We start from the raw sequence: 16,296 nt of genomic DNA, 5'->3' as shown, positions 1-16,296 counted from the left end.
CAGAGTAGTTTGTATAAGTAATTTCATCCTTACTATAAGCATTTGTGTTTTAAAATACAAATAGGCATGGAGCACAGCTATTTAGAGTGGTTGGCCCAGCCAGTAAATAGACTGATGCACACTGGAAATCTACACAAAATAAATACTTTTGGGATCCCAGGTCCTTTCTTTTTTCCAGCTCCTTATTTTTAAAAGGAAGGAAAGAAGGAAGGGAAGGAGGAAGGAAAGAAGGGAGGAAGATAGGAAAGGAGGGAAGAAGAAAAAGTAGAAGGGAAGAATGGAGGGAGGGAAGCAGATAGATAAAGAGGGAGAAACAGACAATTCATTGGTGGCCCTGCTCTCTTAGTCAGTCACACTTGCTGTTTAGTGCCGAGACCTGCTGCCTTATTTACGGCATCTCTGAAGCCACTGACCAGCTTCTCCCAGACACATGGGCACACATTTCCAAGGAAAAAGGGCATCTGGAGTTGCATGTTCCTAGCTGGGCCCACTTGCCTACAGTAGACTGGGTCAACTGTAGGCAAAGAAATCCTTGGACAGGAAACTTGAATGTAGGAATGAGAAACCACTCTAGGGAAAAAAAAACACAAAACACACAAAAACAAAGGGGACAATTTTTAACATTTCCCACTTGTCTCCTACGATAGTGAAGTCATTCTAGACTTGGAAAAGAAAATCCATACTAGGAGATTAAAAAAAAAAAACCTATCCAAGTCTGTGTATTTTGATTTGATGGTTTGATGTCCACAGCGTTTCATTGGTAGGAGTTTTATTTCTGAAATGTCCACTGATCGCAGGGGAGAGCCTCACCCTTGAGGTGCTGAGGTGCTGAGATTGAAAGCAGAGAGCATGTGCGTGTGCTGCTTAGAGAAAAGGGTTGGCCTTAATGCTGCTGAACTGGCCATTCCTGTTTTTAAAAACACCTACCAGATACTTTTTAGTATCCTAGTATAGAATATATTAGTATATATACCCTAGTATAGGCTCTCCCCTGATTGTGATTCTTCCAAGAAGACTGAACTCTGAAACACTTCTGAAAAAATAGTAAAGGTTTATCTGTAAATTTCAGGTGGCATCTCTAATCAGAGGCTTCATTAGAACCTCTTAACTAGAGCATTTTCTGGTGACTGCAAAGCAGCGCCTAAGCCTCTGAATGCAGCTTTGGAATCAGAATTGCACTTTAATTGACTCATACTCAGTGCTCGAGCCTTTAGAGGATAGCAGAACTGGGAATCCAGTTTAGTCTCTTCTGCCAAAGAATTACCCAGAAGCACATCAAATGACAGCACCCGCCTGCACAGTAGGGTGAAAAGTTTTTCAATCCCCAAACCGTCTTTTGTAGCTTCTGCTCTACCATTTGGAAATGTTTCCTTTTTAACCTCAGGGTTCTAAATAAAGCGAACACTATGATATTATTGAGTGGAGTGTTGCCTCATTCCATTGCGCTATCAGGAGATCAAGAAAATCAGTCATTAGGAGTTAGAATGTGCTCCATATGCTGGACAGTGGTGCATTATCTCTTACTGAAATGTTTGAGAGAAACTGGAGGCAGCCAATGCTACTAGGGATGGATGGCTGCCACTTCCCCATCTGCTCTGACCCATACCCTCTCCTGATGCACTGGCCACGACCCAGATGAGCTAAGATCAAGCCTCTGATCTTGCCAAGTCCTGGAGCAGAAAGGGTGGGGGCCAGCAGAGAGTACACAGAGAACTCAAAACTACACACGAGTCAATGGCATAGGGTACAAAGTTGAACAAAGCCTCTCATATAACAACTTGCCCTGCATCTCAGATCTCGGAATATGGATCCTGAGTGATGTGATCCCATCACACCTGAACTGTGGGATCAAGATTATGTTAGGCAGACCCTCTAACTCACTTCTCATCCCACCCCAAGAATAACTGCATCCTTCCCTTTTGAGTGCCCAAGCCTTAAGAGCAAGGCCCATGTTTCATTTATCTTCTCCCACCCTCCCCTCCTTTCCACAGCAGCAAGTAAATTAGACACAAGGAGAATCTGCCACCTCACCAATAATGGCCTTGATTGGGTGTCAATCCCAATATTATGTCAGGTCACCAGCAGTCCATTAACCAATGGGAGAGAATACTGGAAATGCCCATGGTAGAGGAAGGCAAAGGGATACTTGCTGGAGGAGGGTAAGGGAAGCTGAAGTTCAAGTTCAAGACACAGTCCTGAGATATAGCTTTTTTTTTTTTTTTTTTTTTTTTTTTTTAGTTTTTGGTTTGGGGGCCACATCTGGTAGTGCTCAGGCATTACTCCTGTCTCTGTGCTCAGGGCTCCTGGATGTTTGGGGGACCATATGGATGGCCAGGGATCAAATTGAGGTTGGCTGCGAGTGTCCGTGTGTGTGTGTGTGTGTGTGTGTGTGTTTGTGTGGTGTGGTGTGGTGTGTGTGTGTGTTTGTGTGGTGTGGTGTGGTGTGTGTGTGTGTGTGTGTGTGTGTGTGTGTGTGTGTGTGTGTGTGTGTGTAAGCGTTATCCAGCACAACTCTCTGTAGCCTCCCACATAACTATATCTCACCCAATACACCTTATATAACCCAATGTTTCTGCTTGGGGTTTCCATAGGGTTTCATAAGGTTTTCACTGAGCTTTGAGTGTATGTAGACCCCAGGACACAGGGAGCTGCTAGTTTCATTCTAGGCTTATGGGCCCCATCAGAGGATGACAAGGTTTCACGAGTGACTCAAAAAGAGTCTCAACAGGGTCAGCCCTTTCGGTTTGAAGATGCATGGGAAAAATCTGGTGCCAGGCATTGGCTAACCACACCCGTTCATAGAGCAAAAAGATAATAAAGTCTGGGTCCTGAGATGAGAAAACACACTTTTTTTTTTGAATGAGCTGTTGCAGTTGAAGCCACCAAAAAACTGGGGGGGAAGCCCAGCTGTTGTGAAAGCCGTTCACAGTGGCCTAGGGTTGAAAGTTCAGCCTTTTACTTTTCCCACACCCACCGTTTTCTGAAGAAAGATGGTGAAGCTACTCGAAGCCTGAGTGTTAACGTCTGGCCTTTGATGTGTGTTCCTCATGCTGCTGTGGCTTCCTCCCTCCTCCTGGCACGTATGCGATGCACCAAACTTCTCTACAGCTGGCAGCTCCAGCTGAAGCCTGGGAGGAGTCAGACTTTCACAGCTCAATAGACGGACCAGGCGAGATAGTCTCTTTCCCAAAAGGTAGGATCTTAAACCAAGTTTGTCCTGGGCTGTGGCTGCTTGGAATTGTCACTAAGAGGTAATTTCTTGTTCCCAAGAAGGGGGCATCTGCCATAGGAAGAAAGGGAAAATGTTCCTGGGAGGCTTATATATTCTAATGCCAGCTCCATAGGCTCTCTCTTTTCTCTCATGAGATGTGAACTGAGCCATGAAAGATTATGGGTACACCAGCACACACAGCAGAAAACTAGCCATCTCAGGAGGAGAGAGGGTGGAACATGCCTCTGCCCTGACGAAGACATACTTGCTGTCTCCATCACCCAGAATCACCATTCTCCCAATGGCCCTGTTTCATCACTGGAGGTCTGTTGTGTATGTAAATATTTTAGGGGATTACTATGTTACTCACCCTAAACTGATTGGTGATTGTGCCCTACCCTAGGGTGTGACCTGGCATTCTGCCTCCACCCTAGGGTAGTACTGATTCTGCTTCCACCATTGGTTGGTGTCTGATCCCACCATTGGGTGGTACCTGATTCTGGTGGATAAAAACAAGAGTCTGTGGAAGGCCAGGGCTTTTGGGCTGGAACTGAAGCTGAGTCTTTGGACTTCAGTCTTGTCCACCGAATAAAGCGAATATTTCCACGAGCCTGACTGTCTGCGAGCTGTTTACCCTCCGTTTCACCTCAGAACCCTCGGCTAGACAGGGTGGCAGACGCGTACTCCGAGCTGGAAGAGAAAGGCCTCATCCTCCATCCCTCCATCAGTTAACCTCTTCAGGGGCTGACTTGCTACAGAGGTCTGCAAGCTGAGTATATGCCCCTAAAAGTCATAGTATCAGTTAGTGCTTTGAATTTCTGAACAATGTCATTTTTTTGATGCCGTCATCTCTAAAGGAACACCCCAATTTAACAGAATGGACAGGTAACAGCAAGAGCTTACTTAGACTTTTGCTATTGTATTAATGACTTTATTTGTGATACAATAATTTATACAAGCATGATTGCTACTGTACTTTTTCTTTTTTTATTCTTTGGGTCCATTTTATTTTTTTTTTATCTCAAAAACTCTGCTTTAAATTATCTGGGAACAGGGCCAGAGAGATAGCATGGAGTTAGGGCATTTGCCTTGCGTGCAGAAGGACAGTGGTTCGAATCCGGCATCCCATATGGTCCCTGAGCCTGCCAGGAGCTATTTCTGAGTGTAGAGCCATGAGTAACCCCTAAACACTGCTGGGTGTGACCCCAAAAAAATTATGGTTAGAGTTAGGGCTAGGGTTAGAATTTGGGTTAACTATGTTAAAAGTTAAAAATGAAAAATTTGGCATTCCCGGTGGGTAAGGGAGGGGGATATGGAATGCAAGCTGGGAATGGGGGTGGAGGGAGGACAACTTTGGTGATGGGAATCCCCTGATTTAATGTTAATATGTACCTAAAATATTACTGTGAAAGGTATGTAATCCACCTTGGTCAAATAAGAAGTATTATTATAAAAGAAATAATAAATTATCTGGGAACAAATATACTATGATCAACTATGTCAACTGTGACACATTTTCTTTAAATAAATTTTAAAAACCTTTCAAAATATGAAATTTAGTTCTGAGAATAAGGTATTTCTAAATGAGTTAATTTTGTTGTGAAATAATTTTGTTGTGAAACCCTTAAACAGATGACATCTTTTATCACTACAAAATTTTATGACTTAAATTTACATGTAAGGATAATACTTCTAATTGACAGTTAATTAGCAAACTGGGAAAATCCAGAGTTGTTTCACTCATGTCCATAATTAAAGAAGTAAAATAGGATGATGATACAAGGGTAAAGGCATTTGCCTTGCACACAGCCAACCCATGTCAATCTCTGGCCTTACATATGGTCTCTGAGCCCCTCAAGAAATGAACCCTGGGCCCGGAGAGATAGCACAGTGGCGTTTGCCTTGCAAACAGCCGATCCAGAACCAAAGGTGGTTGGTTCGAATCCCGGTGTCCCATATGGTCCCCCGTGCCTGCCAGGAGCTATTTATGAGCAGACAGCCAGGAGTAACTCCTGAGCAACGCCGGGTGTGGCCCAAAAACCAAAAACCAAAAAAAAAAAAAAAAAAAGAAATGAACCCTGGGGCCGGTGAGGTGGCGCTAGAGGTAAGGTGTCTGCCTTGCAAGTGCTAGCCAAGAAAGGACCGTGGTTCAATCCCCCAGCGTCCCATATGGTCCCCCCAAGCCAGAGGCAATTTCTGAACTCTTAGACGGGAGTAACCCCTGAGCATCAAATGGGTGTGGCCCGAAAAACCAAAAAAAAAAAAAAAAAGAAAAGAAAAGAAAAGAAAAGAAATGATCCCTGAGCATAGAGCCAGGAATGACCCTTGATCACGGCCGCATGTGGCCCCCAAATTAACAAAAAAATAAAAACAAACAAAGAATTAGAAGTGGGGCCAGAGAGATAGCATGGAGGTAGGGCATTTGCCTTGCATGCAGAAGGACAGTGGTTCGAATCCTTGCATCCCATATGATACCCTGAGCCTGCTAGGAGCAATTTCTGAGCATAGAGCCAGGAGTAACCCCTGAGTGCTGCGGATGTGACACAACCCCCCCCCAAAATTAGAAGAAGGTAGTTGAGTTTGGTACCAATTGATATGGGTTGGGGGACATCTGATTAAACATGGTTCCCAAGCTGGTTTGTATACAGAATGCAGGTCTCTGAACTTGGATGGGGAAATGGTATATTCCTTTAACTTCTATAATTATAAATGTTAGAAGGTCTTTCTTTGATAATCTTTCTTTGATGCTAGATAACATATGTTGGTATGGATTAGCAAGACCTGAGAGTATCACCAGTAACAATTGATATTATGTGGCAACTGTTTTACACTTGGAATATCTTTTATTCCTATATTCACTCTGAGATTTAGGTTGTCATTAAACCTACTGATAAATTTTATTTAGTTAATAAAGAGGAATATGTTCATATATTTGTTCTAATAGATAAATATATTTCAATTGTTTCCTTTGTGATCATATATGTATATATACAAAAATTTATGTATATATATTTGGTTTTTCGACCACATCCGGCAGCGCTCAGGGGTTACTCCTGGCTGTCTGCTCAGAAATAGTTCCTGGCAGGCACGGGGGACTATATGGGACGCCGGGATTTGAACCAACCACCTTAGGTCTTGGGTCGGCTGCTTGCAAGGCAAACACTGCTGTGCTGTCTCTCCGGCTCCCAGAAATATATTTTGAAACATTTTAAGAAGGGTACTAAAGGCTTTATCCAATTGCCAAAATTCTGGATTTAGCAGGTTTAGAATTTTCTAAATTTATTTATAAAGAAACTCCTGTTTATAAAACACATCCGTATCATCACTTCATCCATGCTGAGAAAATTGTGGGGCTGAATTTCTTCAACTGCTCACGTTTTACTTAAACATAGATGATACAGTGAAATAGATAAAAGAATTCATCCAGAAACCAGTATTTGTTTTAGCAACTCTTGGCCTTCAAACCTTGAGTAGGCATCACTCCATTACAAAAGACTGTGTCATTAGGTAATGTTGCAATAATATTACATATAAAGTAATTTGGAATCAGAAGCTTAAATCACCAACTATTGAATTTATTCATAAGTCTGCAGTTTGACAAGGAGTTTCTTTGGGATTCACCCGTGCGGGGTCACCTAGGCATCTGCTGGTGCATAGCTAGCTGTGTGTTCCAGAGGTAGTGTCACTGTAGGCCTCTCATGTGCCTGCAGGCTGACTGACTGCCATATCTCAGCAGGTTTCCTGTATCTGCAGTCAGTTAGTTGGTCAAAGAAGGGCTGGATGGCAAGGAGTGAAAATGAAGCCTTTATTTCTGAATGTCATGACACCTTATTGTATTGGCCAAACCCAATTATCAGGCCTTCATAATTTGAGGTGTGAGAAAGGGAGAGGTCTATCTCTTGATGGGGGAGGTCACAAGGTCACTTTGTCAGGATGTGGGAACCATCACAGGTGGAAAATTAGGAACATTTTGTAATCAATCTATCATATAATCATAAGATCTTCCTACCATACCTCTGAATTTATTGCTGTCCCAATCCTCACTTCTCATCCTCCTTCAAGGAAATGTTTGCTATCTCTACAGACACAAATACATGACTTCTCATAGACTATGATGATACCAAAATCAGGAAAGGATGTGTTTTTTTTAAAAAGGACAGATTCAAGAATTGCATAAACATGCCCTAAAAAATAAGCCACAAAACACAAGTCACACACATTTTTTGATAAAGATTAATTGTGGCAGCTTCCATAAATGGGTCTGGGAGTTGGTGACAGGGATAGGAAACTTGTACTTTTCTCTTTATGCTTATATATACTATAGAATTATTTTATTATACACAGGTCAGTTTAGCAAATTTGAAAACTCATTTCTGAAAAGAGCACATTCACATCAGTTTATGATTATCACCATTTCTTTATAAGCAAACAAATACCCAGTTCATACCAGCTGACTCATAACAAGGCAGTGCCTATCTGTCTTCTCCCAGAAAGGTCCACTATACAACAATAAGCAGACCAGTATAAAACCAGAAAGGGTGTCTAGGAGGAAGCCATATGAATTAGAATGTCTGCTGCACTAATTTGGGACTGGCGCAGAGCTCTATATTTTAAAGGATAAATGACCCATGAAAGGGAAGTTCTTGAATTCCAAGTGACAAAGTACCTAAGAAATCATATCCTAGTAACAAATACACAAATTCGGGGGGAGGGGTTGGAGGGGCACCACAGTCAGCTGTGCTCAGTTTACTCTTGGTGAAATTCAGTGACCATCTACAATACCAGGGATCAAACTAGAGATGGCCAAGCCTACCGTGATAACTATAATCCCTGTATTATCTCTCTTGTCTTTGATTCTTTTCAAATCTATAGAAATAGAAAATTTTCAAGTATTGAAGCTATAGATCCTGACTTTTAAACACCAATACCATCACAACAGCAACAACAGAAAATTATCTCTATACCCCATGTTCCACACTTTGTTCTCTCCTTGACTCTTTTCATCCTGTCTGGTAGTCATCTTGGCTGAGTATGTGAGATCATTTACTCATCTGGAATAAAAGACTGTTGTCACCAAAACAAAAACAAAACAAAACAAAAACAAGTTAACTTGCCAAATAACAGTTTTGTGGTGGTTTCAAAGTATGACCACAAATTGAGTCTATGACCACTCCCCTTGAATCTGGGCTATCATATCTCTGCTTTCACACAATAGCCATAGTGTCATTCTGCGAATAACAAATCCAAACAAAGTGGTAAGATAAGAAAACCTGCTCTTAGATCAAGTTGTTGACATTCCCTCATTGTCAAGAGGTCATATTAAAACAGGCGCATGTTGGTGTCAGAGCAGTATTAAGAATGTCCCAGAGCGAGTTTGGTTCCTGGAGATGTTGTGGAGAATTGTGTCGGTTCTATATATCTATATATCTAGGGTTCGGGGTTGAATGGACACTATGTGAATTTGATGCCAGGTTAGAAAAAGACAACCTGAACACTTGCTCAGGGGAAGCCAGACATCATGTAAGAGGCTTAAGTTCAGTGACACCTCCACATTAAAAAGGCCATGGACAGGCATTCTAGTCAATAGCCAGATCAATTCTGGCCACAAGACCATGCCTCTGAGGCCAGCTTCCAGGAAACCACAACCACAGTCATTGTTGGCCAGACCTATAGTAGAGATGCCACAAAATTCCACAAAATGATGAATACAGGAATATAAGGATTTTTTTTTACTACTGTGATTTGTGGCAACAGTAATTGGGACACAACTGAACTGAATGCAAGCAAGCTCTTAAGATCATTTCTTGTATTCATTTGTCATTATGCCAAAAAGAGGATATCTTACCCTCAGCTCCAAAATGGGTTATGGATAATTTCAAAGAAAATCTGATACACTTTTCTGCACATTCTTCTTCCATATCCTCACTCCCCATTTACTCTTTACCTGCTCTCAGCCCACCTTGATTTTGTCTCAGAAGTGACCCATTGAGACCACCACCAGCCTTTATGGGGCCATATCTAAAAGACATCATGTCTTCATCTTCCTGTCCTCATTTTCCTGTCCTCTGCTTCAACCTCAGCATAACTAACGTTTTCCACTTGAACCCTCTGTCTACTTTGCTTTTATGTTTCCTGTCCTTTCCCAATTTCCTTTCCAGAACCATGTTTTCTTGGTTTCATATTCCTGCTATACACAGCCACTAATAGAAGACTGAGGATGTTGGTGGCATCCCATTTTTCCTCCTTCTCCTTTTTTCTGCCTCTTCTCTTCCCTTCCCTTCCCTCCTCTTATGTTTTTCTTCCTCTTTCTTTTTTTCACTTCTTCTTCCTCCCACCCCCTCTCCCTATCTCCATTTTTCTGTCCCCCTCTACTTCTCCTCATATCTTTCTTTATCTCTTTCTACTCTGTCTTGACTTTAGCACTTCCCATGTGCGTGCCTACCATCCTAATGTGGGTGATGTCCTGAGTAGCATCTCTGGACTTGACCTCTGAACTCTATCCTTGCATTGGTACTTAGGAAACCTTTCTATTTGGACAGCTCTAATGACAATTGATTTCTCCTCACTCTAGGAATCAGATCTCTAATAATCCTTCCCTCCTAAGTTAGTAAAACGAACAACCACCCAGATATAGTCTGAAACCTGAGTCATCCATGATTCATGCCTTTATCACAACCTTAGATTTAGCTATTGCTTTCACCTACAGAGCAACTTTCAAAGTAATCCACCAATTCTCTCTCTCAGCCTCATTGTTAAACCCCAGCCACCAGTATCTCTTCCTAATCGATAGAAATAACCTCCTATTAGATCTTTATGCTTCTTCACTTGCCTCCCACCACAACCATTTTATTCACTCAGGATCTTTGAGCTAAGGATCAATAAAACAATCATATTAATTATATGAGTGTTTCTTTTAAAAAAATAACCCCACCCTCACTGAACTCATGATCCTGGGGCTACCCCCCAGAAAGTCAAGTGATGCTGTTCTGATGCTTGCTTACTCAAGGCTACCAATGCCACCATCTTTTGTGCTCAAGGAGCCATAAAATTCCAGAGATCAAACTCAAAGTTTGATCTAGGTATGGGAACTAGAACACTTGAACTACCTCCCTGACCCAATATAATAACTTTTAATTTTTTAATATACTAGACCAGCACTATTACTCATTTGGCAACCAATAAATTAGATGACATTACACCCCCACTTAAAACTGCACCCCAAAAGGATGGTAGAGACATCTCAAATGGCAGAGCACATGCCTAATGTGCACAAGACCTAGAGTTTTATCCATGAACTGCCAAAACTATGAAATTTATAGCCTTTTAAACAGTTTTGCAAAGGAGCTTAATTTTTTATTTGAGGAAGTGAGGTGTTCCAGGGATCAAACTTGAGTTGGCTGCATACAAAGTAAGCTTCCTACTCAAGTCCTACCTGCTGAACTATTGCTCAAGCCCCTAAAGAATCTTTTTGAAAAGACAAGATCAACTTCTTACCTTTATGCCATTGAATATGGCATTAACTAATGGTGCTTATGGTTGCCCTCTACAAGATTAAAAAATGTCTATTTTTAGATTGCTAAGAAATTTGATATTTTTCTAATACTATGTTAATATTTCATTTCTATTAAGTATCTTAGTCTATTCAGATGACTTTTTGCAGATAGATTTTATTAGATCATTTCCTTATAAATGCAGAAGCTTAAATATTATCAATAATATACTATTTCCCTGTTAGCTTAACGCACTCTTTTATACTTTATAGGCCCATTCATATTTTCCATTAGCATTTTCTTAATTCTCCTAAAAGTTATTAAAATTTATATGTGTAGAATTATCTACTTGATATTAATTTGTTAAATATATTAGCATGGAATTATTTACTCTATTAATTTTTAATTTATATATAAAGAAGAGAAAGACACCATTCTTGAAAAAATTATTTTCAACTTGTTATTGAATATCAATTTTGTGGAATTTCAGGAATTTAGCTTTAGTTATCTGTATGTGTAAAGATGTTACCACCTCCACAATAAATATTTCTAAAAGATCATTCTCTGGTGGAATATAAGGAAACAGAGTAAGGAAACACAAAATGGCCAGTCATTGGAACTGGAGATTTTGTCTATAGAATTGATTTCCTGGTAAAGTTGGTGGGAGGAGACCTTAAAACACTGGTGGAAAGAAGGTGACAAGGTGACACTCTGACAACGAGTGTGATATTGGAATGATGTGTGCGTGAAAAGTATGCTTTCCTTTTTAAAGTTAAGAGTTGAATCCAGGCTCAGATTTAAGATGGAATCCGAGTCAAATACAAAGAGCCAATGGAGCACAGCCACTCCACTCTGCTCTGCAGCTTCTTGCTCCTCCTAGTCAACGAATGCCAGCATGGGACAACCACAACAATGGGGAAACAATGCAGGGTTTTGCCAGGCTTAGAGAACAAAGATGGTAGCTCCAATGACCCAAAAAGTACTAATCACCTATTTAGCCTCTCAGATAAGGACTTTAGAGAAGAAATGTGGAGGCTGCTCATAGAACTCAAAGAAAGCATGGAACAAATTGAATGTGTCACAAACAAGAATCAAGAGGTTCTGAGAGTAGAAATAAAAAAAAACCTTCAAATTGAAATAACATCGCTGAAAAACTTGGTAGGCAAAATGAAAACCTTACTGGAAAGCCTTTTCAACAGAGTCATAGCTGCTGAGGATGATGAGCTGGAAGATGAGATGCATAACAACTCTATACCACAGAAGAGGTTGGAAAAGAGTCTCAAAATAAATGATCAGACCATGGGAAAACTTCTCAAAGAATGTGAACAGATGAAAATAAAAGTCTTTGATAAACTCAAAAGAAACAAAAAGAATCATTGGAGTCCCAGAGAAACAGAAAGAAAATCCTCATGAAGTATTAAAAGGAGATAATTGCAGAGAAATTTTCAGAGCTAAAGCGTTCATATAACAAAATTCTATATGCCTGAAGAGTTCAAGCTAGAAGATATCCAAAGAAAAGCCCTACAAGACACATTCTAGTCATAATAGGAACCTGATAGGTAGGGGTAGAACAATGAAAGCAGCAGAAAGCAGCCAGATCAAAAAGTGAAATGACATTTAAAGGAGCATCTTTAAGATTTACCACAGACTTGCCACAAGAAACCCTCAAGTCCCAAGGGCACTAGTGGGATATTGTCACATCCCACTCAGGAGAGGCACATACCACAAGGTATATTGCCCTCCTGAAAAGGAATTATTTGCCAAAAGGGCCCGCTTAGAGCAGTCAAAATCACTTGACCCTTTGCGTGGATTGTTTGGACATAATTCCAATAGTGGCTGTACTATCTCTCTCTTTATTTTAAACCAATATTAGAAATCAGGCCTTAGTAAATTCTTTCTACAAGGACAGTACAATCCAGCCAAAAAGCCTCCCACTTAACAGCTCCCTGTAATTTTTGCTACCTTGGTGCCAAGATCAGGTTTTTCCATAAACTTAGCTCAAAACAAAGTAATTTTCAGTTTCCCCCCCCCCCCCCCGAAACTCTGCAACATTCCTCACTCTTCCAACTTCCCTGATAATTACCTGGTTTCTTCTGTTTTACCCAAAACAAGCGAACCCAAAACAAACTGCCTTTTCACCTTCAGTATCGGCTCTTTAATATGCTAATTTAAGCCAGAGTCCTTTTTCCTTTCCCAGTGTCTTTGATGTCTAGAATTTGCACCCTGCTTTTCCCTGCCTCAGCCTTTTAAAAACAGCCAGCTCAAAAAATAAAATTGTCTCGTTCCTTGTAGACACGAGTCCCCATACAATCTGTGTGGTTTCATTCATTTCTACAATATATTTCCGTCATTCGCCGTTTCGTGTGCCCACTCTCTCCCGTGGAATTTTTTCCCGAACTCCACAAAGGATCTGTTTGCAGGCGCTGGCGTCTAGCGAACAGAATTTGGCTCACAGCAGGATATAGTGACAAAACTCAACAAAATTAATGCATTGCCAAGAGTACTTCACCCAGCCAGAATTAGATTCTGGTTTGAAAGAAGGATTCATAGCTTCATGGATGAACAACAGATTAGAAACTTTACAGACTCAAAATCAGCTTTAAAGTATAAACTGAAAAATCTACTTTAAGATAAGACAAACCACAAGACACACCAAACGACTACAAGAGATGACACTAAAACCCATGACAATAATCTCTCTCAATGTCAGTAAACTAAATGCACCAGTTAAGAAACACAGTGGCAAAATGGATCGATAAGCTTAATCCAATGTTTTGCTGCCTATAAGAAACACATTTGAATAGTCAGAAGAAACATAGACTCAAACTTAAAGGTTGGAGGACAATCATTTAAACAAGCAACTCTATTAAAAAGGCTGGAGTGACCATACTAATTTCAGATGATACAGATGTTTTGATACAGGAACAAAGATGGACATGTCTTAATAGTTAAAATATATGTATAACAGCAAGATCACACTCCTACACACCAAATGAGAAACCAGCAAAATATTTAAAACAATTGCTGACAAACCTGAAGGAAAATATCAATAACAATACAATAATAGTGATAGACTTCACCACTGCCTTGTCATCCCTTGACAGGTCAAGGAAGCTGAAACCTAACAAGAATATACTAGCACTGAAAGGAGCAATAGAGACTTTGGCCTAGTAGATCTATCTATCTATCTATCTATCTATCTATCTATCTATCTATCTATCTATCTATCTATCATCTATCTATCTATCTATCTATCTATATCTATCTATCTCTATGGCTTTCCATCCCCAGAAAACAGGAAACATATTTTTCTATATTAATGTCTTTATTTATACAATTTGATTACAAACATGATTGTAGTTGGATTTCAGTCATATAAAAAACACTCCCCCTTCACCAATGCAACATTCCCATCCCCAATGCCCCAAATCTCCCACCTCCTTACCCCCTCTGCCTGTATTTGAGACAGGCTTTTTACTTCCCTCAATTGATTCACATTGTTATGTTAGTTGTCAGTGTATTTATTTCTCTAACTGCACTCACCACTCCTTGTGGTGAACTTCCTATTGCAAACTGGACCTTCTAGCCCTATTTATATTGTCTCTGAGAATTATTTAAAAAATGTCTCTTATTTTTCTTAAAACCCATAAATGATTGGTACTATATTCAGTGTCTATCTCTCCATCTGACTTATTTCACTCAGCATAATAGATTCCATATACACCTATGTATAGGAAAATTTCATGACTTCATCTCTCCTGACAGTTGCATAATTCATTTTGTCTATATATCACAGTTTCTTTAGCCATTCATCTGTTGAAAGGCATCTTGGTTAGGAAACACCTTCTTCTATACACATGGGTCATTCTCCAAAATAAACCACATACTAGTCCATAAAAAAAATACCTCCATAAAATCAAGATAATAGAAATTGTACATGCAGCCTTCTGAGATCATAATGCACTAAAATTAGAAGTGAATAATAAGCAGACGAAAAATTTTAACACCTGGAAATTAAAAAGATTACTACTGAACAACCAGAGACAAAATCAAAGAGGAAATCAAAAGATTCCTTGAAACAAGAACAAAGACACAAATTATCAGAATCTGTGGGCATAGCAATAGCAGTACTAAGTGGAAAATTATAGCTTTGCATGCATTCGTTAGGAAGGAATAAGGGACCTACATGAATAACTTAATGGCACAGCTTATAAAATTGGAAAGTGATCAACAAAATGAACCAAAAATAGGGAGACAGAAGGAAATAATAAAGTTTACAGCAGAAATCAATAAATGGGAAATCAAAAAAAAATTCAAAGATCAATAAAAGCAAGAGTTGGTTCTTTGAAAAAAATAAACATGATCGATAAAGCACTAGCAAAACTCACAAAGAAAGGAAGATAGAAACATAATAAACCAAATCAAAAATAAAACAGGGAGATTGATATACATACTACATAAATTCAAAGGTAATCACATACTACTTTGAGAAATAAAACATGAGAACTTAGAATAGATAGATTCTTCAACTCTTATAACGTCCCAAGCTTAAAGCAAAATGATCTAGCATATTTGAACAGACCCATCACTATTGAGACAATTAAATTGGTAATTAAAAGTCTTTCCAATAACAAAAGCTCAGGCCCAGATGGATTCATTAATGAATTATCTCAAACCTTCCAAGAGGACCTACTGCCTATACTTTTCAGGTTCTTCGAGGAAATTGAAGAAAGAAAAATTTTCCCAAATAGTTTTTATGAAGCTAACAGCACCCTGATAAGAAAAGCAGTAAGGTGCCACAAAAAAGAGAACTATAGTCCAATATCCTTGATGAACACAGATGCAAATATCTTCTACAAAATCCTAGCAAATAGGATCCAACACCTCATCAAGAAAGTCATACACTATGACCAAGTAGGATTTATATTTGAAATGCAAGTATAGTTCAACATTTGCAAGACAATTAACATAATATACAACATCAACTAAAGGAAAATTAAAAACCACATGATCATATCAATGGATGCTTTGAAAGTAAGCATCTATTTGATAAGGTTCAACATTCATTTATGATAAAAAGTAAACTCTCAACAATATGGGAATAGAAGTATCTTTACTCAGTATTGTCAAAGCCATTTACCACAAGCCCATGGAAAATATTATACTCAATAGAAAAAAACTGAAAGCCTTTACCCTAAGATCTGGCACAAGGCAAGGCTGCCTGCTCTTGCTATATCTATTTAACATAGTACTGGAAATACTTGCCATAACAATTAGGCAAGAAATAAATATCAGTGGCATCCAGAGAGAAAAGGAAGTGGTCAAGCTCTCACTGTTTGCAGATGATATGACACTATACTTAGAAAATTTTAAAGATACTATCAAAAAAGCTCCTAGAAACAACAGATTCATATTACAAAGTGGCAGGTTACAAAAGTAACACACAAAAATTAATTGCTTTCTTGTATACAAATAATGATAGAGATGAAATAGCCATATTTTATAAAGCAATTCAATTTACAATAGTACCACAGAAACTCAAATACCTTGGAGTCAACTTAACTAAAGAGGTGAAGGACCTATACACAGAAAACT

This window comes from Suncus etruscus, chromosome 7 (assembly GCF_024139225.1).
Source record: "Suncus etruscus isolate mSunEtr1 chromosome 7, mSunEtr1.pri.cur, whole genome shotgun sequence".
NCBI classification, from domain to species: domain Eukaryota; kingdom Metazoa; phylum Chordata; class Mammalia; order Eulipotyphla; family Soricidae; genus Suncus; species Suncus etruscus.
The sequence above is the reverse complement of the archived record's forward strand: the minus strand, read 5'-3'. Positions refer to the sequence as shown.